Source organism: Macaca thibetana, chromosome 1, assembly GCF_024542745.1.
Source record: "Macaca thibetana thibetana isolate TM-01 chromosome 1, ASM2454274v1, whole genome shotgun sequence".
Classification (NCBI taxonomy): Eukaryota; Metazoa; Chordata; class Mammalia; order Primates; family Cercopithecidae; genus Macaca; species Macaca thibetana.
The window spans coordinates 11,049,760-11,075,076 of NC_065578.1; the positions used below are offsets into that span (position 1 = coordinate 11,049,760).

A 25,317-nucleotide genomic window follows, 5' to 3' on the forward strand; every position below is an offset into this window, starting at 1 on the left:
GGGTTAACAGAGGGAGGGCTGAGCTTGGCAGCTTGAAAGAAAATAGTTAATTCCCACCGTGCAGTCTGGTGTGGTGGCTCACACTTGTAATCCCAGCACTTTGGAAGGCCCAGGTGTTAGGATTGCTTGAGCCCAGAAGTTGGAGGCCAGCCTGGGCAACATTGTGAGACCCTATCTCTACAAAAAACAAAAAAGAAAGAAAGGAAGAAAGAAAGAAAGAAAGAAAGAAAGAAAGAAAGAAAGAAAGAAAGAAAGAAAGAAAGAAAGAAAGAAAGAAAGAAGAAAGAAAGAAAGAAAGAAAGAAAGAAAGAAAGAAAAAAGAAAGAAAAAGAAAAAGAAAGAAGAGAGGAAGGAAGGAAAGGAAGGAGAAGGAAGAAAGAAAGAAAGAAAGAAAGAAAGAAAGAAAGAAAGAAAGAAAGAAAGAAAGAAAATAAATTAAATTAAAGAAATAAAATAAAATAAATAGCCAGGTATGGTGGTGTCACCTATAGTCCTAGCTACTTGGAAGTCCTAGCTACTGAAATGGGAGGATCACCTGAGCCCAGGAGCCCAGGATCACCCCACTGCACTCCAGCCTGGGCGACAGAGTGAGACCTTGTCTTCAGAACAACAATAACAACAACAACAAAACCAAAAACTTCCAACCCTCCATGTCCAGCCTCACCAGCAATTTCTGAGCATAGAAATTACTGTGTATTGCCAGGTAATATTCTCTCTCTCTCTCTCTCTCTCTCTTTCTCCCCACCCCCTCCACTTCCTCCCTCCCTCCCCTTGCTAAGGAGCAAGGGACTCTGAAAGGGTCACCTTATCCTTCCTATCACCTCCAGAAAGAACTGTGCTGCACCCATATTTTCCCCATCGCTGGCATTCTGGTGACAGCATTAAAGTCCCTGGATCCAGCAATGCCTGATGTCAATCTACTTTGGACTTTGCAGTTGTGAGCCAATAAATCTGTCCCTTCGACCTCTTTTTCCCCAAAGCAACTTAAGTTAGATTTCTGTCACTTCCATTCTAAAGATTCTTAACTGACAATCTCCAAAAGAAACTGCCTACCTTTTTCTTAGTAATGTGTGAGAACAAGATATTTCAGCCTTTGCTAACAGCCGGGGTCTCAGAGTCTTTGCAGACAAATGTCCCGAACATTGTCTGATTTAACTCTCTCCTTTTGTAATGTGAGTGAGTCCCCTGTGGTCACACAAAAAGCAGAAAATGTGTTCAATAACTTTGAGGAGCTGGAGAGAAAAATCAGAAACCTGGCTTTCTTCACGTCTCTCAACAGTAGACACGGCTCAGCCAGTGTGAGGCTGCCGGAGAAAGGATGAGCGCTCCATCCCAGAATCTCGCCCTATCACCCAGGCTGGAATGCAGTGGTGCATTCTTGGCTCACTGCAACAAACTTCTGCCTCCTGGGTTCAAGAAAGTCTCATCCTCAGCCTCCTGAGTAGCTGGCATTACAGGCGTGTGCCACCACACCCGGCTAATTTTTGTATTTTTAGTAGAGACAGGGTTTTGCCATATTGGCCAGACTGGTCTCAAACTCCCGGTCTCAAGTGATCCGCCTGCCTCGGCCTCCCAAAGTGCTGGGATTACAGGTGTGAGCCATCGCGCCCGGCCTCCTCTTCTTATAAGAACACCAGTCGTACTGGATTAGGGCCCACCTTAATGATCACATTTCAAAATATAAGTTGGTGCGAAAGTCATTGTGGTTTTTGCCATTAAAAGTAATGGCAGGCCGGGCGCGGTGGCTCAAGCCTGTAATCCCAGCACTTTGGGAGGCCGAGACGGGCGGATCACGAGGTCAGGAGATCGAGACCATCCTGGCTAACACGGTGAAACCCCGTCTCTACTAAAATACAAGAAAATTAGCCGGGCGAGGTGGCGGGCGCCTGTAGTCCCAGCTACTTGGGAGGCTGAGGCAGGAGAATGGCGTGAACCCGGCGGGGCGGAGCTTGCAGTGAGCTTGCACTCCAGCCTGGGGCACAGAGCAAGACTCCGTCTCAGAAAAAAAAAAAAAAGAGTAATGGCAAACTGCGATGACTTTTGCACCAACCTAATAATTGCCCCTTTAAAGGCCCTGTCTTCAAATATAGTCACGTTATGAGATACTGAGGTTAACTTTTTTTGAGATAGGATCTCACTTTGCTGCCCAGGCTGGAGGACAGTGGTGCAATCATGGTTCACTGCAGCCTTGACCTCCCAGGCTCAAGCAATCCTTCCATGTCAGCCTCCTGAGTAGCTGGACTACAGGCACACACCACCACGTCCAGCCAATTTTTAGATTTTTTATAGAGACAGAGTCTCACTATGTTGCCTTGCCCAGGCTCGTCTCAAGCTCCTGGGCTCAAGCGTTCCTCTTGCCTCTGCCTCACAAAGTGCTGGGATTACAGGCGTGAGCCACCACACCCAGCCAGATTTCAGCATACGAATTTGGGGGGACACAATTCAGTTCAGTTCGTTACACCCCCTTATTTCCTCACTTCTGTTCATTGCCACATCTCCAAGGTGCACCACCACTCTCTATTGTTTTGATGATTTTCAATGTCCAACAAACCACCCCAAACTCAGTGGCTTAAAAGAACAATCACTTGATTGTATCTCATGGTCCTAGGGGTGGTTGAGGCTCAGCTGCATGACTGTCACTTGGGATCTTTCATGTGGTTGTAGCCGGATGGTGGCTGAGTCAGGAGTCACCTGAAGATTTCACCCATGCCTCTTACCTGGGCTGCAATGGCAAGGACAGATGGAGGCTGGTCCATTGTGTCTCTCTGCATGCAGCCTCCTTGTGTGGCCAGCCTGAGTTCCTCAATGGTGATGGACTTCCCCACAGCAAGTGGTCCAAAGTGGAAGCTGCCAGTCCTCTTCTAAGAACTGGCCCAGTAGGCCGGGCGCGGTGGCTCAAGCCTGTAATCCCAGCACTTTGGGAGGCCGAGACGGGTGGATCACAAGGTCAGGAGATCGAGACCATCCTGGCTGACACGGTGAAACCCCGTCTCTACTAAAAAATACAAAAAACTAGCCGGGCGAGGTGGCGGGCGCCTGTAATCCCAGCTACTCGGGAGGCTGAGGCAGGAGAATGGCGTGAACCCGGGAGGCGGAGCTTGCAGTGAGCTGAGATCCGGCCACTGCACTCCAGCCTGGGCAGCAGAGCGAGACTCCGTCTCAAAAAAAAAAAAAAAAAAAAAAGAACTGGCCCAGCATCTCCTTCATCATTTTCTATTGGTTAAAATAGTCACGGGTGGCCAGACGCAGCAGCTCATGCCTCTAATCCCAGCACTTTGGGAGGCTGAGATGGCCAGATCACCTGAGGTCAGGAGTTCAAGATCAACCTGAACAACATAGAGAAACCCCATCTCTACTAAAAATACAAAATTAGCCGGGTGTGGTGGTGCATGACTGTAATCCCAGCTACTTGGGAGGCGGAGGTGCAGGAGAATCGCTTGAACCCAGCAGACGGAGGTTGCGGTGAGCTGAGATCGCACCATTGCACTCCAGCCTAGGCAACAAGAGCAAAGCTCCATCTCAAAACAAAACAAAACAAAACAGTCACGGGTTCCGGGCGCCATGGCTCATGCCTATAGTCCCAGTACTTTTGGGAAACCAAGGCAAGATTGCTTGAGTTTGAGACCACCCTGGCTAACATAGCCAGACACGATCTCTACTAAAAATAAAAACAAAAATACTAGCTGGTCCCAGCTACTTGGAAGACGGAGATGGGAGGATCACCTGCACTCCAGCCTGGGCAATAGTCAGACCCCGTAACAAAACAAAACAAAAATAGTCACAGGGAAATCCAGATATAAGAGAGCAGAGGAATGGATTCCGCCTCTCCGTTGGGAACTACATGCATCTATAGAAAAGGAGAGAATTGGTGGTGACCATCCTGAAGATGAGCGACCTCTTCCATTAATCAGATTCTCTCCCAGAGGCAATGCGTTATTGAGGCTGCTGGCTTTGAGCCATTCACTTCCAAGCTTCTTTCTTGTAGCTGGCATTGTGAGCCACTGAGTCCCAAACCCGTGTTTGGTATCTGGACACTCAGTGCTGGACTTACCCTTTCTGAAGATGACTCTGTGTGTGCTTTGTTTATTAACTCTGCTCCCCTCTCCTTCCTCTTGATACTGTGCCTTTTTTTTTTTTCTTTTTCTTTTTTGACACAGGGTCTTGCTATGTCCCCCAGGCTGGAGGGCAATGGATCAATTATCTGCACACTGCAGCCTCCATTTCTTGGCCTCAAGTGATTCTCCCGCCTCAGCCTCCCAAGTAGCTGGGACCACAGGCCTGTGCCACCACACCCAGCTAATTTTTTGGTATTTTTTTGTAGTGACACGGTTTCACCAGGTTGTCCAGGTTGGTCTCGAACTCCTGAGCTCAGGCGATCCTCCCATCTCAGCCTCCCAAAGTGCTGCGATTACAGGCGTAAGCCCCCGCACCTGGCCTGTGTTGAGTCTTCTAAGCCTCCCTTGACCTGTTGACCCTGCTCAATACCTACAGTGGCAGTGGGAAGTCTGCTGGAATTTGGTGGCTTTTTTCTACTTACAGGTTATCTGAAGTTTGTTGTGTTCTGTCTCCTAGTAATGTTGAAGGACTGAATCATGGCTTCATTTGCATTCTTTGTTGACCTTATACGTTTAGGTGAGGACGCGTTCAAAGATTTTAACTCAGTTGAGCACCATTAACCTTGCTAGTACACTTTAGCTGTATTAGCTCAGCCTTCAGAGCATCCCTGGGATAAATTATTATCCCCTTTGGATGGATGAACATCCTTGATAGATGGTGGTTGTCTTTCACGCTGGGAATCTTTAGTCGCCCATGCAGACCCCTCTCCCTCCTTCCCTCCCCTGCTCACCACTCATGAGGCTGACTTTTATGGCTTACATTGGATTCAATGAATGCTGGTGAGCAGCAGAATATCAGCAGGAGAAAGAGAAGAGATGGAGCTCAGGGTATTTTTTTTCTGCCAGCTCTGACTTGCCATGCCACTTAGCATTGGCACCTACCACTTCCCCAGCTCTCTCTGTGTCAGGATCCTGCATACTTAGGGGTGGCAATTGGGCTGTTGATGTTTTCCCCGGGCGCAATTTTTTTTTTTTTGAGATGGAGTCTCGCTCTGAAGCCAGGCTGGAGTGCAGTGGCACAATCTCGGCTCACTGCAACCTCCGCCTCCTGGGTTCAAGCAGTTCTCCTGCCTCAGCCTCCCGAGTAGCTGGGACTACAGGTGAGCGCCACCACGCCCAGCTAATTTTTGTACTTTTAGCAGAGACGGGGTTTTACCATGTTGGCCAGAATGGTCTCGATCTCTTGACCTCATGATCCGCCCGTCTCGGCCTCCCAAAGTGCTGGGATTACAGGTGTGAGCCACCGCACCCAGCCTCCCTGTGCACAATGTCTAGTGGTTTCTCTATCTGTGTGCCTTTATTTATTTTTATTTTTGGTATTTTTTTAGACAGGGTCTCACTCTATCACCCAGCTTGGAATGCAGTGGTGTGATCATGGCTCATTGCAGCCTCCAATTTCCTGGGCTCAGGTGATCCTCCTGCCTCAGCCTCTCAAGTAGTTAGGACCACAGGCATGCACCACCCTACCTGACTAATTTTTTATTTTTTTTAGAGATGGGGTCTCACTGTGTCGCCCAGGCTGGTTTCAAACTACCAGGCTCAAGAGATCCTCCCATCTCAGCCTCCCAAAGTGCTAGGATAGCAAGCATGAGTCACTTCACCTGGCCTCTGAATACCTTTATACGCTATGCCTACATCTTTGTAAACAGCCTTTATTAATGTTTCTTGAATTGTTCTAATGTGAGTGTGCTATTGGTTTTCGACTAGGACTCTCACTGATACCTTTGTCATCATCATCATCATCATCATGGCCATCAACATGACCTCCACCACATGTTTTCGAGCTTGAGCTCGGTGGCCGTTCCTCCCAGTTACACCTGCTGTGCCTGCCATTTGGACAATTCTCATAGTTTGTTGGGGCAGGGCTGGTTGAGCTGAGCCCTGTGGGTGGGGGAGAAGGGAGTGTCCTAGGCCTGAAAATGGGGCAGGAGGAAGCCAGGGTGGCCACAGGATGGCTCTGCTAGGGACTTATTTTGAGGTAGCTCTTGGGCGCCTGTCACCCACCCTCAGCCACTATCTCCCTCAAGGCTCCCAGGACATGCAGTCTGGGGGAGTGAGGGTGACTCATACTTACCTTTCCACCGAGCTCTCCTTCCCTGCCTGGCTGCTCTGGCCCACAGCACTGGAGCTGGGCCATCAGAAGCTCACATCTTCTTCCTGCTGGAGGGCCTGGAGTGGGCTCAGAGGCTCCAGATGGCCATGGATCAGGGAGCAGCTGGCCAGCCTCCAGTTCTCTCCAGGACAGAACAGCCCCCATGACCTGTGTCCTGACAGGGACAGGGAGGGCAGGCAGGGCCACTCAGAGGTAGCACCCAACAAGTTCTCTTTCCCTAGTCGCTGCATTTAACCTGGGAAAGGCCCTAATTCACTCATTCATTCCACCAAGATTTACTGAATGCCTACTCTGCGCTAGATACTGAGGATACAGCAACAAACAAAAGAGATAAAATCCTTGTCTTGGGGGAGCTTCTGTTCTAGTGGAGGCGAGATGAACAATAACCCAAATCACTAGAGTATTTTGTGTCTTAGAAGGTGACCATGCTGGCCAGGTGCAGTGGCTCACGCCTGTAATCCCAACACTTTGGGAGACTGAGGCAGGTGGATCACCTGAAGTCAGGAGTTTGAGAACAGCCTGGCCATCACGGCGAAACCCCATCTCTACTAAAAATACAAAAATTAGCTGGGCATGGTGGTGGGTGCCTGTAATCCCAGCTACTAGGGAGGCTGAGGCAGGAGAATCCTTTAACCTGGGAGGCGGAGGTTACAGTGAGCCAAGATGGCACCACTGCACTCCAACCTCGGGGATGGAGCAAGACTAAAAAAAAAAAAAAAAAAAATATATATATATATATATATATAGAAGGTGCCCATGCTTGCTAAGGAGGAAAATGAAGCCGAGAGAAGGAAGGGGCTGCTGGGAGTTGGGTTTTTAGCAGGAAAGAGCTCACTACTGAGGTGATGTTGGAACAAAGACTTAAAAGATATTCGTAAGGGAACAGGCCAGGCTCGGTGGCTCATGCCTGTAATCCCAGCACTTTGGAATCCCACTGCAGCTTCAAACCCTGGGATTATGCCATTCTCCCACCTCAGCCTCCCTAGCAGCTGGGACTACAGGTAGGTGCCACCACGTCTGGCTAATTTCTGTTTTTTTTTTTTTGTTTTTTTGCTTTTTGGGTGGGGGCTGGTAGAGATGGGGCCTCACTATATGGCTGAGGCTGGTCTCAAACTCCTGGCCTCAAATGATCCTCCCACCTCAGCCTCCCAAATTGCTGGGATTACAGGTGTGAGCCATCGTGCTGGCCTCAAGCAATGATCTTGAAGTTGGTTGCAAGGAAAATGCCTTCCCTGCATTTGTTTCCCAGGGCTGCTATAACAAATGGCCACCAACTCAGCAGCTTCAAACAACAGAAAAGCATCTTTCATCATTCAGGAAGCCAGAAATCCAAAATCAAGATGCCGTCCAGGCCAAGCTGCTTCTGGGACTATACGGGAGATCTTTCCTGGCCCCTCCAGCTCCTGACAGCTCCAGGCGTTCTTCAGCTCGTCCATGCACCACTCCCATCTCTGACTCTGTCCTCACATGACCTTCTCTGCATCTCTGTGTCTCAAGTGTCTCTCTCCCTTTCTTTTATAAGGACACCTGTCATTGGGCTTAGGACCCACCCTATATCCAGGATGATCTCTTCTCGAGATCTTTAATTTCATGACATCTGCAATGGCTTTTTATTCCAAATAAGGTCACACTCACAAGTTCCAAGAGCTGGGAAATGAATACACCTTTTTGGAGGCCACTGTTCAGTACATTCTTCAGTGCCTTGTCTGTTTCACCCCCTGGGATGGAAGCTGCACAGGACATGAGCCATTTTGTACTTGGAATGGCTGGTGCAGGACTGGACACATGGAAGGAGCCTCACCAAAGGTGTGTTGCCTGAGCAATGTTTACTACATTTACTTATTTTGTGTTTACATGTTTTAATCTATATTTTTAAAATCCATGTACAGGTTTTTTGGTTTTGTGCTTTTTGAGACAGGGTCTTGTTCTGTCACCCAGGCTGGAGTCCAGTGGCATGATCACAGCTCACTGCAGCCTTGACCTCCTGCACTCAAGTGATCCTCCCTGCTCAGGCTCCCAAGTAGCTGGGACTACAGGCATGCACCACTATGTCTGGCTAATTTTGGGGGGGATTTTTTTGTTTCTTTTTTTTTTTTTTTTTTTAGAGACGGGATTTCACCATGTTGCCCAGGTTGGTCTCGAACTCCTGAGTTCAAGTGATCCTCCCACCTTTGCCTCCCAAAGGGTTGGGATTACCGGTGTGAGCCCCCATGCCTGGCCTGTATTGAGTCCTTTAAGCCTCCCTTGCCCTGTTGACGCTGCTTTTGACCTATAGTGGCAGTGGGAGGTCTGCTGGTATTTGGTCTTTTTCCTACCTGCAGATTATTTGAAGTTTTTTGGGTTCTGTCTCCTAGTAATGTTGAAGGAGTGAGTCAAGGCATCATTTGCATTCTTTGTTGAGTTTTTACATTTAGGTGAGGACGTGTGCAAAGATTTGAACTCAGGTGGGTGCCATTAACCTTGCTAGTACACTTTAGATGTATTTACTCAGCCTTAGCAACAGCCCTAGGATAAATTATTATCCCCATTAGATGGATGAATATCCTTGATAGATAGTGGTTGCCTTTCATGCTAGGAATCTTTAGTTGCCCCTGCAGACCCCTCTCCATCCTTCCCCCCCACCCCGCTTAGCACTCGTGAGGCTGCCTTTTACAGCTTACATTGGATTCAACAATTGTTGGGGGGGCAGCAAAATATCAGCAGGAGAAAGAGAAGAGAGGAAGCTCAGGGTGTTTGTTTCTGCCACACTGTAGTCCCTGAGGAGGGCCACACAGCGCACGTCCCAGCCGGGCATCGTTAACTTAAACTATGGTGTGAACACGGCCGCCTCTCACTCATGGGTCGCTGTGAACAGCAAACACCTTGGATCCTGCAGACGTGCTGGCGGTGGAGAAAGGGAGGGAGCCAGTCACGCCTGGGGGTCACTCTCATGAATGGCGTAGAGTGGGGGCCACACGTGAGGACAGGAAGCATGAATGGCCTTCCCAGAACATCCACATGAGGGTTATTAATAGAGCCATCCCAGGAGAGGACGCACTGTGCTTGGGAGGGTCAACCAAGGAGCAGAGCCGGCTGGACCGGAAGAAGTCCTGTGACAGGTGGGAAGTGAGGGAGGCGCTGGCAGGCCACCAAAGGCCCTCTGGCTGCCTCCCCTCCCCGACCTTACTCCCCAGTGAAGGTGGCCACTGCCGCTCAGGCTCAGCGTTTTAGGCCCTCCGAGGCTGGTTGCATCCTCCTGGATGTGCTCAGTGACCCAGGAGCCATGTCCCCCCATTTAAAGGGCTGTGTGGAGCCTCATGAGGGGCCGGGAACTTGGGCAGGGCATGACTGGGAAATCAGACAGGGCCATTGTGAGTTGAATCATGTCCCCAGAATTCATGTCCACCCAGAGCCTCAGTGTGTGACCTTGTTTGGAAAGAGGATCTGTGCAGATGTCATTTGTTAGGATGAGATCATACGGGATTAGGGTAGGTCCTGGTCCAATACGGCTGATGTCCTTGTAAGAAGAGGAGAGACGCAGACACAGACAGGCAGCAGGGAGGCCGAGTAAAAGCCGAGGCAGAGGCTGCAGTGGTGCATGTACAAGCCAAGCAACACCCCCGATTCCCAGCAACCCTGGAGGCTGGGAGAGGCAAGGACGGCCCCTCCCTGGAGCCCTTAGAGAAGGCATGGCCAGGTCCCCACTGTGGTCTCAGCCTTTTGGACTCTGGAACTGTAAGGAGACCATTTCTGTTGCTTGAAGCCACCCACTTTGTGGTGCTTTGTTAGGACAGCCACAGTAAACGAACCCAGGCATCTTGTATTTGCAAAGGGTATTTGCTGTGGGCCTCACTGCGTAGGACGCGTAGTTCTCCTTCAGGTCTTTGAGAGACTTGGCCTCTCCTGGGGCAGCCCCATGCAGCGGTGATGCAGAGGTCAGGGCCTGCATTCAGCCTGCCTGGGTTCGAATGTCAGTCTGGCCTCCTCCTAGCAGTGGCAGATTGAATCTCCAAAGATGGCCACGAGCTCTCCCACCCCACGTGCTCCTACTATGGGACACCGACACTCCTCCCATTGGAAGCAGAGTCCACGTTCCCTCCTCTTGAATCCAGACGGGCCTGGGCCTGTGGCAGAAGTGACGCTCTGTGACTTCTCAGAGTAGGTTATAGCAGTGAAGTAGCTTCCACTTTCCCCACCAGAGCACTTGCCTGGGAGCTCTGGGGCAACCATGGTGTGAGGAAGCCCAAAGTCACCCGCTGGAGAAACCCCGAGACTCCACGAAGAGAGAGAAATGCCTGGCCAGTCCCCTCCTGTTCTGACTCCAGCCACTGTCTGACTGCAGTGGCATGAAAGACCCTGAGACAGAGCCACACAAAATCCCAGGTGCGGCATCTTACGCTTGTAATCCCAGTATTTTGGGAGGCCAAGGCGGGCAGATCACTTGAGATCAGGAATTTGAGACCAGCCTGGCCAACATGGCAAAACGCTGTCTCTACTAAAAATACAAAAAATTAGCCGGGTGGTGTGGCACACACCTGTATTCTCAGCTACCGGGGAGGCTGAGGCAGGAGAATTGCTAGAACCCGGGGAGGCAGAGGTTGCAGTGACCCAAGATCGCACCACTGCACTCCAGCCTGGGCGATAGAGCAAAACTCTGTCTTAAAAAAAAATCGGCCGGGCGCAGTGGCTCAAGCCTGTAATCCCAGCACTTTGGGAGGCCGAGACGGGCGGATCACGAGGTCAGGAGATCGAGACCATCCTGGCTAACACAATGAAACCCCGTCTCTACTAAAAATACAAAAAAAAAAATTAGCCGGGCGTGGTGGCGGCGCCTGTAGTCCCAGCTACTCAGGAGGCTGAGGCAGGAGAATGGCGGGAACCCGGGAGGCGGAGCTTGCAGTGAGCCGAGATCGCGCCACTGCACTCCAGCCTGGGCGACAGAGTGAGACTCCGCCTAAAAAAAAAAAAAAAAAAAAAAAAAAAATCCCAAATTCCTGACCCATGGAAATTATGAGCGGGAATAAAGTGACTGTTGTTTTAAGCCACCAAGTAATTTGGGCCTAATTTGTTACGTAGCAACTGATAGTGAATACAGGGGGGTACCATGACTTCTGTTGTATAAATGAGGAAAGTGAGGCATCCATTCATCCATTCAACTATTTAGTGAGTGCTTGCTGTATGCCAAGCACTGTCTGAGCACTGGGACCGCAGCAGAAACAAGGAATACAGGACCCCTCATTCATGGAGCACGGGATACAGACAGGCTTAGTAATGGTTGAACTTTAATCTAATCTAATCTCTACTTTTGTGATCCTAACACCCAGGGCTTTCTCACCCTACAAAGAAAGTCCTCTGAGGCTGAATTCTTGTCTCTCACCCCAGCTTCTTCCTCCAGTGCAGGTGAGAGAACCGAACCCTTCCCATTGGAAGTTCAGCTCCATTCCCGGGGCGAAGAAGACACACAGTGTTTTCCGCCCCACGTTGCCCTCATTGTTGGGGTTTAGCACTTGGGCTCCCAGAGGAAGCTTTAAGGAGGGAGGAGAGTGGCAGGAATGCCCCAGGGTGTGAGCACTTGGGGAACAAAAGCCGACCAAGAGCTTCTGCTTCCCACCCCAGCACCTACCGTGCTTATCTTAATGGGGTCACTTTTCTAGCATGACGTGAAGTAGCTTCAGATAGAACTTCAACCCTTATAGAGATCATTTAAAAATGCCATTTGGGCTGGACATGGTGGCTCACGCCCGTGATGCCAGCACTTTGGGAGGCCAAGGCAGGTAGATCACTTGAGGTCAGGAGTTCAAGAGCAGCCGGGCCAACATCTCTACTAAAACTACAAAAATTAGCCAGGTGTGGTGGCACACGCCTGTAGTCCCAGCTACTCGGGAGGCTGAGGCAGGAGAATGCCTTGAACCCAGGAGGCAGAGGTTGCAGTGAGCCAAGATCGCACCACTGCACTCCAGCCTGGGCGACAGAGCAAAACTCTGTCTCAAATACACACACACACACACACACACACATATATATACACACACATACACACACACACATATATATATTTTATATATATACATAATTTGTTCATCATAAGTGACAGATGACTCCTGTTCTTGGGAGTCCATCAGTCTGTTTTTTGTCTCTGACTCTGGGGTGAGGGTCATACTCAAGCCATTTCTTCAAGAGCCACGCAACTCCCTGCTTGACTTAGATCCCAGTTCCAGCAGAGCTGTCTGCTGTGCTCTGAGAGTGAGCGGTTCCTTCTGTCTGGGTGAGTTTTTAAGTTTCATGCCCGCAGGCTGGTCCCTGTCACCAAGACAGGTCAGCCGTTCTCAGCCTCCAAAACAAACAAGAATGAAGAGGACTACTTATTTACTTATTTATTTATTTATTTATTTATTTATTTATTTATTTCAGAGATAGCATTTTGTTCTGTCACCCAGGCTGGAGGGCAGTGGCATGATCACAGCTCACTGCAGCCTCAAACTCCTGGGCTCAAGTGATCCTCCCACCTCAGCCTCCTGAGTAGTCAGGACTACAGGCGTGCAGCACCACAGCCAGATAACTTTTTAATTTTTTCTGTAAAGATGGAGGTCTCCCTATGTTGCCCAGGCTGGTCTTGAACTCCTGGGCTCAAGGGATCCTCCTGCCTCACCCTCCCAATGTGCTGGGATAACAGGTATAAGCCACTGCGCCCAGCCAAAGGGAGCTTTTTTTTTTTTTTTTTTTTTTTTTTTTTTTGAGACGGAGTCTCGCTCTGTCGCCCAGGCTGGAGTGCAGTGGCGCGATCTCGGCTCACTGCAAGCTCCGCCTCCCGGGTTCACGCCATTCTCCTGCCTCAGCCTCCCGAGTAGCTGGGACTACAGGCGCCCACAACCGCGCCCGGCTAATTTTTTGTATTTTTAGTAGAGACGGGGTTTCACCGTGGTCTCGATCTCCTGACCTTGTGATCCGCCCGCCTCGGCCTCCCAAAGTGCTGGGATTACAGGCGTGAGCCACCGCGCCCGGCCAAAGGGAGCTTTAAAAATCATCCAGAGCAACTTCCACAGGCAGCTGCATAAGCTGCGGGACCCACCGGACGTCAGAGCCACCTCGGCGTTCACTCTGGGCTCTGTCCATACACTCGGCCGGCCACCTCGAGTCACCAAGGACAAGGGTCCTTCCCTCAGAACCCTGTCCCGCAGCCTGTTCAAGAATGCCAAGATGACCATCGGGCGCCAGCATGTCACTCGCAAGACGTACAACCCCCCAAGCTGGAAGCACCAGGGCCAGCCGCCCCCTGAGGACCGGGGGACGAGATCTCAGTGTCAGAGGAGCTGGAGCCCAGCATGCTGACCCCGTCCTCAGTTCTGAAACCCTCAGACCTCTGACCGTCAGCATCCTGGTGGAAGAGGCTTGCTGCCGTGACTACCAGCACCTCGGGCTGGCACCCTGAGCAGCAGCCTGAGCTGGGCCAAAGCCCTTTCGCATTTCTCTGGTCAATGTTGACCACCATCTGCCACAGCTACCCGGGGCTGCTGGTCATGCCCCAGGGTGTCCAGGACAACGCCCTGCAGTGGGTGTCCCGCTGCTACCGCCAGAACCGCTTCCCCATGGTCTGCTGGTGCAGTGGGCGGTCCAAGGCAGTGCTGCTGCACTCTGGGGGCCTGCAGGGCAGAGGTGTCCTCGGCCTCTTTAAGACTCAGAACGCACCTTCTCCAGGCCAGCCCCAGGTGGACTCGAGCAGCCTGGAGCAGGAGAAGCACCTGCAAGCTCTGATCAGTTCCATGCCCCGCTATGCCAACGCATCGGGATGCAACGTGCTTAGCGGCTTCTCCTCAGCCCACATAGGCAGTCACGGTCCCAGCCCCAGAGTCAGGGTCATCACACTGTCCAACCCCATGGAGACCTTGCCCTCCAGACAGACTGCACCCTGAAGTAAGTGGGGCAGTATCTAGACCAGTGGGCGCAGCAGTGGGCTTGGCGCCGATATGGGCTCCTGGCTAGCTGGCAGAGATGCACTGGCCCCACCCCACGCAACAGGGCCCCCTCGCCCACCCGGGCTTCCTGTGGCTGCAGTGAGCAGCCCTCTGCATCCTCGGGAACAAAGCCCAGCTCAAGGGTGTGCAGCCAGACCCCCTGCGGCAGTGGGAGCTGGTGCCTGCTGAGGTATTCGAGGCACAGCAGGTGAAGGCCAACTTCAAGAAGCTGCTGAAGGCATGTGTCCTGGGCTGCCCCGCTAATAAGCCCAGACTCCTCCCTGCGCTCGCTGGAGGACTCAGAGCAGCTGACCCCAATCCGCAAGCTGCTGCAGGTGTCAGTGCTGGTGGTGGAAGCCCTGGATTCAGACTCCTCCATGCTGGTGGGCCTAGAGGATGGCTGGGACATAACCAGCCAGGTGGTATCCTTGGTACAGCTGCTCTCAGACCCCTTCTACTGCACGCTGGAGGGCTTCCGCCTGCTGGTGGAGAAGGAGTAGTTGTCCTTCGGTCATCACTTCAGCCACTGCGGGGCCCACACCCTGACTGGGCAGAGCAGCAGCTTCACACCCACCTTCCTGCAGTTCCTGGACTGCGTAATACCAGGCCCATCTGCAGTTTCCCCTAGAGTTTGAGTTCAGCCAGTTCTACCGTAGTTTCCTCAGCTGCCACCATATGTCCCGCCGTTCTGGACCTTCCTGCTTGACTCTGACACTGAGCGCATTGAACTGGGGATGCTGTACGAGGAGAAGGGGGAATGCAGGGGCCAGCTGCTGCGCAGGTCTTTGTGGGACAAAGCCTTCTTTGATGTGAAGACAACACTTCGCGTTTACAACTTCTGTACCCAGGATAGGCCCTCGGCCCAGCAGTGGGTGGACCGGATCCAGAGCTGCCTGTCGGACGCCTGAGCCTCCCGGCCTTGCCCAGCTGCTCTGATTCTAGTTGTTACTGACCACTCGGGGCGGGCAGGGCCGCCTCAGCCATCTTTACTGCCCCAGCCCTCGACAATATTGAGGCCCCGAGCCCCCAGCACATGGCGCATACAGACCCCGTCCCTGCCCCACTCCGCCCCGCCCAGCTGGCCCTAACTTATTTTGGGGTCACAGCTGAGCACTGTCCCTGGAGGTGGCCAAGGTACAGCCCACAATGGGCCTGTCAATAGTCCAGCCCGGTCAGCGTGTGCTGGTCCAGCCAGCCGGCTGCCGGCGAGTTGTTTCTGGATCCAGAGTCTATATAAACAGGATGCTAACGCCAAATAAATCAACAAATGAATAAATCATCCGGAGCAAGACAAATCATCCAGAAATCACCTCCAGGGAAGTGAAGCACTTATTCCAGGATACTGGACCCTGTAGCCTGGTCCCTCTCTCCCTCCTCCCGCCTCCATCTTTCCCCCCTTCCATCTTCTGTGTTCAGATGGACACCAAGAACCTTCAAAGAATTTCGCCCGGGAAATAAGTCGGTGTTTCTTCAGCTGCCATGAATGGTTCTACACACTGAAGGCCATTATCTCAGTGACTGCGAGGACTGAATGAGTACAGCCTGGAGCTGAGTCAGTGCTCCATAAAAGTCGGCTCTTATTTTTATTATACTGGACATAGAAAGGCCAGATGCCTTCCCCAAAGCCCCTCCCGGTGGGTGGCAGTGGCCCAGGAAGTTTGGCACTAATGTCAGTGCTGTCACCTGCCACTCTGTCCTCAAGGGCCTCTGGGACATGCTGGGAAGGCAGGCTGTAAGCCAGATGTTGCTGAGCTGGGCCCTGAGACGCTGTCCCTTCAGTGACCTTTCCTGTCCAGGGCCCACAGCGAAAGCTAAACATGTGTGCTGCCACTCCCTTCCCCTCCCCTCCCCATCCCATCCTACTCTATGAGCTTTGATGGGAAAAAAACCAAGGCCCCATCTCCTGAGGCCTACACCAGTGCGGACATAGACCTCAAACTCTGCCCAACACGGATGGCTGTTACTGGTGTCTGAAGGGGCAGGGGCTGTCAACAAATCCTCTGCCTAGGTGTGGGAGAACAAAGGCAAGAAGGGCTCAAGGAATGTTCCAGGCATCAGGAAGCCCGGCTTCCCCTTTGGGGCTGTCAAGTGCTCAGAGGGTTTCTATGCTTCTCAGTCACCAACACTTTTGCACTGAGCAACTACTATGTGCCAGGCACAAAGGGTAACTGGGCACAGCTCTTTTCTTGGAATAGGCCAGAGGTTGTCTTCAAGGAGGTGATGTTTAAACTGAGCTCGGGGGAATAAGGAAGAGCCGGAGTTCGGGAAAAGCATCTCAGCAGAGGACAGAGCCAAAGCCAGGGCTTGAGGAGGCAGGGGTGGAAGGGATGTAGGTGGTTTCAGGAGCCCTGGCAGGCTGGTGGGGCTGGAGCAGGGAGGATACGGTGGGCTAATTTTTTTTTTTTTTTTTTTTTTTTTTTTTTTTTGAGACGGAGTCTCGCTGTGTCTCCCAGGCTGGAGTGCAGTGGCGTGATCTCGGCTCACTGCAAGCTCTGCCTCCCGGGTTCACGCCATTCTCCCGCCTCAGCCTCCCAAGTAGCTGAGACTACAGGCGCCCGCCACCACGCCCGGCTAGTTTTTTGTATTTTTAGTAGAGACGGGGTTTCACCATGTTAGCCAGGATAGTCTCGATCTCCTGACCTCGTGATCCACCCGCCTCGGCCTCCCAAAGTGCTGGGATTACAGGCTTGAGCCACCGCGCCCGGCCAACGGTGGGCTAATTAATGTCCTTGCAAAGACATCCACTCCCTAACCCCTGCAACCTGCGAATCTCACTTTCTATGGCAATAAACAGACTTTGCAGAGGTGACTAAACTTTTGCAGCAGTGACTAAATTAGGTTCTGGAGATGGGGAGATCATCCTGGATTATGCAATGGACCCTAAATATGATCACAAGTGTTCTTATTATACAAGAAGGAGGCAGAGGGAGACCCCACCACACACAGAAGCAGGGAAGGCAGTGTGACCACGGAGGCAGGGACTGGGGTGATGCGGCCACAAGCCAAGGAACACCTGGAGTCACCAGAGGCTGGCAGAGGCCAGGAAGGATTCCCCTGAGAGCCTCCAGAGGGGGCGGCCCCGCCACACCTTGACTTCAGCTCAGTGATACTGATTTTAGACTTCTGACCTCTGGAGCTATAAGATAATACATCTGTCTTGTTTTATGCCACCAAGTTGCTGGCAATTTGACACAGCAGCTGCAGGAAACTCACACAGAGGCAGGAGGAGAGCTTTGAGACAGCTTAGGAAACTCACATGGAGGGCAGCTCGGAGGAGAGCTCCGAGACAGTTTAGGAGGCAGCTGGAGAAAGGGGGAAGGGGCTGGATTTTGTTCTTAGTGCTTCTCCATCTCCCTCTCATTCACCTCCTCCTTTCTCCCCTCAAAGCGCCTCAGCCCTTTTAAAATAATTTACTTGTTGCAGTAAGCAGGTGTCAGCTTTTGTGAAGGTAAAAACACGTTTCAAAATCTTGCAGAAGGTCGAGGCTGCAGTGAGCTGTGATTGCACTACTGCACTCCAGCCTGGGCAACAGAGCAAGACCCTGTCTTTAAAAACAAAACCAAACAAACGAAACAAATATATATATACATATATCTCTCAGAGACTTTCCTTTAAAAATAAAATAAAGAAAAATAAAATCTCTAAGGAGAAACAAGCTTCTGGGCCCATCTCTTCCTCCCTCTCCTCCCTGCCATCTCTCCTCTCCTCAAATGTCCCTGCAATGTGCACCCCGGCCTCGAGGCTGGGAGCAGGGAGGCCAAGGGAGGAAGCTGTACTCCGCCTAGCTCCTGGCTGTCAGCACCCATGGCTGGCAGGATTGCCACAAACTGTCGCTCTAATGGCTGATAAAGCCCCATAGCCTGCACTTCTGGAGCCTGGGCCTCCAGCCCTGAGAAGCTGGGCCTGTCAGCACCACGGCCACACCTGCTGTAGGCAGTGAGCGCCACCCGCCTCCCCTGGCCATTCCCGCTCAGGGCTTCCTGTTCCCTGTGCACAGCCAATCCCTGGCCACCGTGCCTAGGCCACCCCTCCCTGGATGAAGAACTAAGTGGAGTGGCCATGGGCAAGCAGATTTGCCCATTAAATTTCATCTCTGCATCCCCTGCAACGCCATCCTGCTCTTCAGCACCAGCGCTGGGGCTCAGAAGACCTGGGAGGTTCAATATAGGGGCGCTGGAGCCCACCAGGCACACGGTTCTCTGCGGAAATCACATGGGCCGATCACACGCACAGCATGAAGTGCTGTCAGCAGTTCCAACACATTCCTGGGATTCTCCAACCCACCCCGTGTGGCCCTGAGGCGAGTGTGCAAGTGTGCCTGGGGCCTGAGAGCTTGGGTCATTGTCATGGCCAAGCAGGAAGTAAACTACGAGAGTCTTTGCCCCAGCCAGGATCACCTGTGCCCGCACATAAGTGGGTACATTGTTCTCCATCCCTCGCCCGGGAAGGCATCGTTCATCAAGCCTGGGCTGCTTCCCGTGGCATGGAAAGCCTCCACTCACCACAGCACACCAAGTGGGCTCCAGGATGGACCGAGTCTGCCGGCCCTGGTAGGAGAGTTAGAAAGGCCTCTTGGAAAAGGTGGGCAGGCAGCCAGGGCTCTTGCCGGTGAGTGACCTGCTCGCCCTTCTCACCGCCCTGGGCTTAGTTTAGCAAACACCCGTTCACACCTACCATGAGCTCACCACTGTTGGACAAAGGCGACCCCCAAATGTCCCTGCCCTCGAGGAATGTGTAGTCAAAACAGAGAAAGACCAAGCATGTTTTGTCGAGTTTTTTGCTTTGTATTTTATTAATTACAAACCCCAGATCTCACCAATTTTCACACCAAACCTCAGAAATCAGTGGGTAGAAAAATAACAAAGTAAAAAGCCCCAAGCCATAAAATACAAACCTGGGGGTTCAGATTAGAGGGTGAGAGGTGGACGGCGGGGTTTGTTTGTTTGTTTGTTTTTGTTTTGTTGTTGTTGTTGTTGTTTGAGACTGAGTCTTGCTCTTTCGCCCAGGCTGGAGTGCAGTGGCGCGATCTCGGCTCACTGCAAGCTCCGCCTCCTGGGTTCACGCCATTCTCTTGCCTCAGCCTTCTGAGTAGCTGGGACTATAGGCGCCCACCGCCACGACTGGCTAATTTTTTATATTTTTAGTAGAGGCGAGGTTTCACCGTGTTAGCCAGGATGATCTCGATCTCCTGACCTTGTGATCCACCCGCATCGGCCTCCCAAAGCGCTGGGATTACAGGCATGAGCCACTGTGCTGGGCCCCTCTTGAGAAAAAGTAACTCAAGTTTACTTTTCTCAAAAAGTAGTAGAAATCATGCCAGACATGGTGGCTCACACCTGTAATCCCAACACTTTGGGAAACCGAGGCCAGAGGATCGCATGAGGCCAGGAGTTTGAGACCAGCCTGAGCAATGTATGAAACCCCATCTCTAACAAAAAGACAAAAAATTAGCCAGACATGGTGGCACTTGTGGTCCCAGCTGTTAGGAGGCTGAGGCATGAGAATCGCTTGAACCTGTGAGGCAGATGTTGTAATGAACTGAGATCGTGCCATTGCATTCCAGTCTGGGCAACAGAGTGAGACTCTGTCTCAAAAACAAAAACCCAACAAAACCATATATATATATATATGGTTCTGTATATCCTGTATATATAGAAAAGGATGCACAATTAAAGGTAACTCCCTCCCATCGAACTCCAAGTCCTTCAGCTCCCACCTACTCCCCTCCCAGGCATCACTGATCGTTTTCTTATGCCTCCTTCACAAATTTTTCTCTATAGCACAAGCACATGCAATTTTTTGCATATTTGTACTGCTTAAATTAGTAAGCTATTTAATTACTAAATTGTCTTAGAGATAATTCCATATGATCATATTTAGACCTAATAGCATAACCATGTAACACAAATTCCAAACCAGGGAGCTTTGGTATGACGTGGGTTGTATTAAAAGCCAGGCAATGGATGGACATAAACCAGAACTGCCCTGGACAAATGTGTCTTAGCAGGAGCTGGGAGAGAGCCAGCCAAGCAAAGCTGATGCAGCTCCATTCAACTCAACACAGCTTTTCTGAGTGTGTGTGTGTTTGTTTTTTATTTTTTAATTAAAAAAAAATAGAAATGACGTCTTGCCATGCTGCCCAGGCTGGTCTCAAACTCCTGGACTCAAGCAATCCTCCCGCCTTGGCCTCCCACAGTGCTGGGATTACAGGCATGAGCCACCGCGCCTGTCTGACTGTTTAACAAACCTAAGCATGTGACGGGGGACCTGGGGTAGGGAGGGTCAGGCTCTGAGCCCCCACAGCCACTGAGCCATCTCTCCTCATATCCAGGAGACAGTATGGGGGTTCAGAGGGGAACAACTATGCCAGGTTTTGGGGAGACATGTTTATCATTTTCCTGAGCACTTCCCTCTACCTTTGCTACGGAAACCCCAGCTCACCCTCCGAGCCTGATTCAAGGCCCATCTGCTTGTCGGCTTTGGTCTTGGAGAGGTGTCACGGAGTCAGGCTAAAGAGCAGGGGACCCGCTGGGGCTAACCACTGAGCTACGGGCAGCCCTGTGGGTGAGACCGGTGGACATTGTCCCCAAGCTCCATTCCAGCCATGCACTCTCCCATGGTGTCATCCTTCTGGCCTCCTTTGGTAGACCAAGTCTCCTTTGCCCAGGCAGCCTGTCTGTGACAGGGCACAGCCACCTCCCTGCATTTCTAGGCCCCCATTGTCCAAGAGTGACCAGGGCACTTCCCTCTTGGTTTCCACCTCAACGAAGGCCACATGGGTCTCTGAGTCCCTGCTTTGTGCCAAGCACTGGAGTTACAACAGCGGGCAGGTGCCACGGAGCTGATGTTCCGATGGGGAGCACCAGCACACAGCAAAAAGGGTCCTACGAGAACAGATGGCAATGAGACTGAACCTAATGTCCCGGCCTGGCCAGGCCTCTCTAGGGGAGGGACACTTACATTGTCTCACGTTACATTGAGTAAGTGGGACTCAGCTGGGCGAGGAGGAGAGGGACAGTGAACTTGGTGTGTTGGAAAACAGGAGAGATGGTCACGGGTCTAGGACTTGGAGTGAGAGCTGGGCAGGGCTGGACTTTGCGGGGCCTTCTAGATGGTGGTAAATTCAGACCCCATCCTAGGGCCATGAGCAGTTGCTAAGGGAATTTAAAGAGGAGTATGGGGACAGGATCAAATTTGCCACACTCCCTCCTGTGGGAAAACACCTTGGGCTAAGAGAAAAGGCAAATGATGAAGCCTTGGACTCTAGGCCGGAGCCCTGAGAGGAGGGAGAGGAGCCGCCTCCATCTCCGAGCAGCGGGACTAAGACCCCTTTGGCGCCTCACCCCAGGAAGTTGGCTCTGTAAGGACTTCCCCAGCTTCCTCTGAGGCCAGAGGAGGAGACAAAGAAAGAAAGTCTTGGGCTGGGCACAGTGGCTCACACTTGTAATCCCAGTACTTTGGGAGGCCGAGGCAGGTGGATCGCTTGGGGTCAGGAGTTCGAGACCAGTCTGGCCAACATGATGAAACCCTGTCTCTACTAAAAAATACAAAAAATTAGTGGGGTGTGGTGGCGCATGCCTGTAATACTAGCTACTCAGGAGGCTGAGGCAGGGAATCGCTTGAACCTGGGAGATGGAGGTTACAGTGAGCTGAGATCGTGCCACTGCATTCCAGCCTGGGAGACACAACAAGACTCTGCCTCAAAAAAGAAGGAAGGAAGGAAGGAAGGAAGGAAGGAAGGAAGGAAGGAAGGAAGGAAGGAAGGAAGGAAGGAAGGAAGGAAGGAAGGAAGGATAGAAGGAAGGAAGGAAGAAGGGCGGGCGGGCGGGCAGGAGGGAGGGAAGGAAGGAAAGAGAGAAAGAGAGAAAGAAGGAAGGAAAGAAAGAGGAAGGAAGGAAGAAAAGAAAGTCTTGAGCTTCCCTGTCCCTGGGGGACAGCAGCCTAGGCCCATCTGGGCTGGGGATACCAGGCCCCTCCCTGGTTCATACTTCCCCCCACCCCACTCCCAGCCTCCAGGAACACCAGCCTCCAAGCTAGCTGCTTCTTCTGCATCCCACCCGCTGACGCACATCCAGCATGGAGCCGAAAGCATAAGAAGCCAAAAGGACAGTCAAAAAAGGAAAGCAGCCTGGAAGGGCAGCAGCGCCGGGAACGTGAGGCTCTGTCCGCTCGCCCTTGCGCTGGCTCAGTGCAGACGGGAAGCGGTTGGAGCCAGCTCCAGCATTCTGCAGGTGGGGCTGGCGGCGGGGAGAGGTGCCCATGACCACCGGCCACTGGGCGGTCCCATGCGCCCTGCAGGCTGACCTCATTGTCCAGAACTGTGAGCGTGCTTCCTGGGGTCACATTCCGTGCTGAAGAGCCCCTCTTCAAGGCCTCGGTTGGCGCCAATGTCTTTTTAGGAACCAAGCCTCTAATTTTAGTGTCCCAGCCTCGACACCTTCTCGAAATAGTTCCCTGTTTTCTCTTGTGTCCCAGGCCCTTCCTTGGAGAAGGTGAACCCCCTGCATCCCCGTGATCCGATTTGGTGAGCACAGGCCCAAGGCCTTGTATGGGTTTGGGTGGAGGGATCCGAGCCCCTGCCATGTGCTTTGTGTGGCAGCACCCAGACAACTCACCTCTGGGAGGGCAGCTCACAGCACCCACCATGGCAGGGGTCCTGCGAGAGCTTATCCCGTCTCCTCCCTGGGGGTCTGCCATGCTCAGGCGTGGCAGAAATGAAAGTGACTCAAATCCAGGTCCCTAACCCCTGGCAATCAAGGCTTCATAGCCGCAGCTCCACCTGTAGGAACCGTGGGTGAGCCGACATCTGTGCCCTGGGAGCTTCTCTCTTCCTGTGGCAGGTTCTGTGCTGTTCAGGTGCCAATCCTAACAATGGCTTTTCCTGAACATCTCAATGGTGCCAAGTGCGTCTCTCGCGTGATTTTGTTTAATCCTCTCAGCCACCCTATGCAGTGGGTGCTATAATTGTCCCCAAGGTCATGGAGCTACCAAGTGATGGAAACAGAATTTGGTGGGTTTTTTGTTTGTTTTTGTTTGTTTGTTTTTTTGAGACAGGATCTTGCTCTGTCACCCAGGATGCAGTGCAGTGGCACGATCTCGGCTCACTGCAACCTCCACCTCCCAGGTTCAAGAGATTGATTCTCCTGCCTCAGCCTCCCGAGTAGCTGGGATTACAGGCATACACCAACATGCCTGCCTAATTTTTATATTTTCAGTAGAGATGGGGTTTCACCATGTTGGCCAGGCTGGTCTCAAACTCCTGAACTCAGGTGATCCATCCTCCTCGGCCTCCCAAAGTGCTGGGATGACAGGTGTAAGCCACCGTGCCTGGCCTAGAACTGGAATTCGAACACAGGAAATCTGGCTCCCGTCCTCGGCCTCATGGTACTCACGGTGCTACCACATAAACATTCTCCTGGCACCAGCCCTCCCTCCACTGCGTCTGTCGCTGACCCTTCCACAGAGTGCTCTGCTCAGATTCTTCTAGGCATCCTAAGCAAGTAGAGCAGAGAGGTTGTGCCACTTGCCTGAAGTCACACAGCAAACTAGGGGAAGATGAAAACACACAGCTCCAGAGGGCTGAGATCCAGGAAGCATTCCTGGAAGGAGGCTGAAGCTTAGCCAAGAGGTGGGCAAAGACAGTGGTCCCAGGCAACAGCCAGGCAGTGTGTCAGACCTGGGAGGGCTCATCTCGCAGCCTTTTCCCCAACAGACTCATGTTCTCAGCAACAGAAAAGCTTTCTAGAGGTGCCACCAGCTGGCTGAGTGGCAAGTATCCAGAAAACTTGATTCGAAAGCTCCCAGGGACACTGGCCACTAGGACCCATATTTTGCCGGGAAAGAGACACATCGCAAAGGAGAAAAGCCAGGGTGGGGCCTTCCTGGGCCTCCTCCTGCTGCAGTCAGAGCCCAAACTCCACACCCAGGGGCTCCCTGGAGGGACTGTGAGTGGCCAGAGGTCCCTTCAGGGCCCGAGGTCTGGCTCCTCTGATGGGTTCATGCCCTGCAACCTGAGGGCCTGTCCCATTGATCACAATGGGGTGGAGAGGGGGAAGACAGAGATGGGCTGGTGCAGGTGATGGTGGGAGGCCGGGGCACTGAGTCCCATGGGGCTGGCTCACTCCACTCAGTCAGGGAAGAACACATTAGGGGCTTGGGAAACTCCTTCAAATCCCTAAAATTGTCGAGGCTCATCCAAGCAGTTTTCAGCTATCAGGACAGTAAAATGCAGTTTTTGTCTAAGTGAGTCACAGCCACTCTTCTGAAAGTGCCAAGTGGGTGGGTACACACGCAGGGCTGGAGGGTGCATCAAGAAGAAGAGAGGGGCCAGGCGCGGTGGCTCAAGCCTGTAATCCCAGCACTTTGGGAGGCCGAGACGGGTGGATCACGAGGTCAGGAGATCGAGACTATCCTGGCTAACACGGTGAAACCCCATCTCTACTAAAAAATACAAAAAACTAGCCGGGCGAGGTGGCGGGCGCCTGTGGTCCCAGCTACTCGGGAGGCTGAGGCAGGAGAATGGCGTGAACCCGGGAGGCAGAGCTTGCAGTGAGCTGAGATCCGGCCACTGCACTCCAGCCTGGGCAACAGAGCGAGACTCCGTCTCAAAAAAAAAAAAAAAAAAAAAAGAAGAGAGGGGTCATGACTCAGCCAGAAGCAGGTGCCCAGGCTTGGAATGACCGGAGACAGTCATGATAACACTGGACTTCCCATTTAAATTATGCTGAGGGCCAGGAGCAGTGGTTCTCACCTGTAATCCCAGCACTTTGGGAGGCCGAAGTGGGTGGATCACTTGAGGTCAGGAGTCCAAGACCAGCCTGGCCAACATGGTGAAACCCTATCTCTACTATTAAAAAAACAAAAATTAGCCAGGCATGGTGGCACACATTGGTAATCCCAACTACACGGAAGGCTGAGGCATGAGAATCGCTTGAACCCAGGGGACGGAGGTTGCAATGAGCCGAGATTGTGCCATTGCACTCCAGCCTGGGCAACAGAGCTAGACTCTGTCTCAAAGAAAAATAAATAAAGCAAGCTGGGGTTGCCAACCCAAACACCTACAGGGGCCAGGTGGGTGGTGTAGTGAATGAAGCCAGCCAGGTGACAAATCGTGGGGAAAAGAAAGAGAGATCAGATTGTTACTGTGTCTATGTAGAAA

General features: G+C 52.2%; 1 protein-coding gene and 1 pseudogene across 1 annotated transcript in view; one reads left to right on the forward strand and one right to left on the reverse strand.

Annotated features, from left to right (window-relative positions):
- MAD2L2 (mitotic arrest deficient 2 like 2) overlaps window positions 1-25,317 on the reverse strand; it is a 407,166-nt gene that overhangs the window by 194,236 nt on the left and 187,613 nt on the right. The gene's annotated exons all lie outside the window — the stretch shown is intronic.
- On the forward strand, window positions 10,223-15,067 carry LOC126957506 (myotubularin-related protein 5-like; annotated as a pseudogene).